At 36.4% G+C, this 3885-nt stretch overlaps 1 long non-coding RNA gene across 1 annotated transcript in view; it reads right to left on the reverse strand.

Annotated features, from left to right (window-relative positions):
- The window catches only part of LOC111089207, an 8835-nt gene that overhangs the window by 2874 nt on the left and 2076 nt on the right, over positions 1-3885 (reverse strand). The gene's annotated exons all lie outside the window — the stretch shown is intronic.

The following is a 3885-nucleotide window of genomic DNA, read 5'->3' on the forward strand; positions in this document are numbered from 1 at the left end:
ACCACGATCACAACTTTTTGTCTAAAGAGTGTATATTTATGTGAGCCACTTTGTCTAACTGTAGATTAAAACACCATGTAAAGTGTAAACCATGGTTTTACTCACAGACCCCTATGTACCCCCTGAGAAGTGCAAAGTCCCAGGTTGGGAATGTCTGCTCTAGGAGCTAGATTGTCAAGCTTCTTGGGCCAAGCTGTGGCTGTGGATCCCAGGTTTCGTGGTTCTCGCCCCCTTATCGCTGTAAACAACAACAGTTTTTCACTTTGGGGCCGTGAGTACTTTAAAATGGTGATGGTCAAGTCCCACTATTCGATTAGAGTAGTCCACCAGTTGGCGGTGGGTACTGTTCTAATCTGTCACTTCAGAATTAAGGGCAGTTAGCCCTTGAGCTAGTTTACACGGAATTGAGCAAACTATAACTTCCTGGCCATGTAATTATGTATCTTAGAATCATTTTCACAAGTTTCAAACACTAAAATGTTAATTAACATTCGGTCCTGAAATAATACTGCTTCAACATATCAACAACTCTTGACATTACTGATAAGCTAAGGATATTTACAAAAGGGTTCTTTGAAATAAAAATTACCGGAGACTTCTTACATAAGATTTCAGCCACAAATAAAAGCCGAGTTATGCGTGAGAATGGGTGTCTCTATATTGGATATGATCAACTTGATAAGCATGTGGTCCCGTCGGGGCGGAAATGGTGATTTGCACTGATTCACTAGGACATGTGTCATACGAAGAACACGCACAACTCTTACAGTCAGTCAACATTTAACGGTGAACGAAGTAAGCTTGTGTGCGCCCTCTTTCATTGAACTTCTGTAACGTTAGAATAGTTCTATCGTGGTATGTTTTAAACAAAACGGATAGCCGAAATGTTTACAGCGGTAATCGACACTGAAGGCAATACAAAATATGAAGATACTGGTTTGGGTTTTAGTGTGATACGTCATTGGTTTAATCGGTAAGTAGGCACGCTGTCCTATTTAACAGGGTCATCATGATCACATGCTTACTCTAAAGACTGTTTGAATGTTTATTGCTATATTAAATGTATTATTTTTGTTTTTTACCTATATAGCTTTAACGAAATAATAGCCACCACCAAAAGAAAACATACACACTACGTTAGAGAGGAAATAGGCCCGTACTCAGAATGTTTGAATGTTTATTACTATATTAAATGTATTATTTTTTTCCTCTAACATAGTGTGTATGTTTTCTTTTGGTGGTGGCTATCATTTCGTTAAAGCTATATAGGTAAAAAACAAATAGGCCCCGTACTCAGAATGTTTGAAAAGGGGGTTCTAAATTGCGAGATCAAAAGCCAACACATATTTTGCGAAGCACAATTAACATGCTAATGCTATGGGGGTCTGGGGTCATGCGACTATTTCAAGCCAGAAAATGTCAATACTTCACAAAAAAAAAAATGTAGCCTATGTAGAAAACGTTAAATACCACAAACAGCTACGCTCTAACTATATAAGCATAATGTTTGTTAGATCACAAAAATTGGGGATTCGCTCAAATCCCCCTCCCCGTTTTGCGCGTTCAAAAAATTTTGGGTTATTTACTAGGACAAGAGTAACAACAGGGAATCGTCAATAGCCGCGGCACTTGAAATTCTTTTAGCTATATTTTTGTGCGCCAGCGATACCAAGCGTGGGGCGTGCCTATACCCGATTCGATTTTATTACTCATCAGGATCTCTAACAGCCTAACCTCAAGTTGAAATTCTTTTAGGCAGGGTTAGAATAAGTTAATCTATGAGACCTTGGTCAAATACTTCAATCAAAGGGTTTGACGTCTTGAATTCAAAATTCTAATTAGATCTCAAGTCGGTCAAGAAATGACGGAGCTCAAAGCCGCGGCTAAAAACGTGTTAGGCTAGGTGCAAGCCATTACATGCTTCAGTTTATTGGTCAAGGTAACTTCTTTAATTTATAATACTAATTATGTTTGTTTGTTTATTAAAGATGGCATGTTTAAAGAGGAAAGACTTCTTTCTTTGTTGGTTGTTTCTGTAACTTAGTGTTAGCAATTAATAATTCATGATATTTTTTCTACCTTGTAAGTCTATGTCAGGACCTAAGGTAATTATTTAGGATTTGCTGTAAACTCTTTACCTTTAAGATTATTACGATTTGAAATGACGGAGTTTTGATTTTTTTTTTTAATTTCGCGCAAAGCTACACGAGGGCTATCTGCGCTAGCCGTCCCTAATTTAGCAGTGTAAGACTAGAGGGAAGGCAGCTAGTCATCACCACCCACCGCCAATTCTTGGGCTACTCTTTTACCAACGAATAGTGGGATTGACCGTCACGTTATAACGCCCCCACGAAACCCGCGACCCGCAGACTGCGAGTCAAGCGCGAGCTATGAGATAAAAGTTTGTACTTGGAAAAAAACAAAATAACGATTATTTAAGATTATTGCGATTTGAAAGTAATATCTCTATATGATTTCTTTAGCGGCTGTTATTACTGAACAGACAAACAATATCAAAAATTAGAGTAAATATAAATATTTTGGCAATTTCAGAACTCAGCCATTGTTGGTTAAAAAAATCAGAACTCAGCCATTGTTGGTTAGTAAAAAAAATCAGAACTCAGCCATTGTTGGTTAGTACAAAAAAATCAAAACTCAGCCATTGTTGGTTAGTAAAAAAAATCAGAACTCAGCCATTGTTGGTTAGTACAAAAAAATCAAAACTCAGCCATTGATGGTTAGTAAAAAAATCAAAACTCAGCCATTGTTGGTTAGTAAAAAAAATCAAAACTCAGCCATTGTTGGTTAGTAAAAAAATCAAAACTCAGCCATTGTTGGTTAGTAAAAAAAATCAGAACTCAGCCATTGTTGGTTATTAAAAAAAATCAAAACTCAGCCATTGTTGGTTAGTAAAAAAAAAATCAAAATGAATTTCAATTAAATTTCCTATTATAAAAATGATATCATGTGATACCATTATTCATAAATGATGTATGATATCATTATTTATAAGTTTGAGTTGTATTTGGCAACAGTGATTAGTTGGATATGCAAGTGTTTAAAACACCAATATTCCCGTTTATTTGATATTATATGTATATATATTTGTATTAATTTGAAAGGAATTCCAACTACATGTGGTGTCAACTTATGTCTTTTTAATAAAACGTAACTTATGAGTTAATCTAGAATGGTTTTTATTTATTTGTAGTTACGCACAAAGCTACACAATGGGCTATCTGTGCTGTGCCAACCACGGATATCGAAACCCGATTTTTAGCGTTATAAATCTAGAATGCATGGGCAAAAAGAAAGTTCTACAAATGATGTAAAATTATATATATATATTTTATGCTTTCGATATGTTTGTTAGTTTTGATTTTCGCGCAAAGCTACACTACAGATATCTGCGCTAACTGTCCCTAATTTAGCGGTGAAAGACTTAGAGTGAAGTCATCACCACCCACCGTCAACTCTTGGACTACTCTTTTACCAACGAATAGTGGGATTGACTGTCACATTATAACGCCCCTACGGCTGAAAGGACGATCATGTTTTGGTGGGACGGGGATTCGAACCCGCGACCCTCAGATTGCGAGTCGAGTGCCCTAACCACCTGCCCATGCAAGCCCTTTTCGATATGTAACTATGCCCTCGGTAAAGCTTGCGAAACAAATATATATTGCTTTTTTTAAAAATTATAATAAATAATTAAAAACATCGTTTTATATTTACACAATAAAAACTTTATTAAAGCCGTACGGCTTTCACTTTAGAATATCTCTTTACAAGTACATGTTTGGACGTGTATCACGTAGGATGACGTAGATTACGTCGAAACATGTACTCGTAGAGAGATAGTTTAAAGTGGAAGCCGTACGGCTT

The sequence above is a fragment of the Limulus polyphemus genome, unplaced genomic scaffold (genome assembly GCF_000517525.1).
Source record: "Limulus polyphemus unplaced genomic scaffold, Limulus_polyphemus-2.1.2 Scaffold5553, whole genome shotgun sequence".
In the NCBI taxonomy this organism is placed as follows: domain Eukaryota; kingdom Metazoa; phylum Arthropoda; class Merostomata; order Xiphosura; family Limulidae; genus Limulus; species Limulus polyphemus.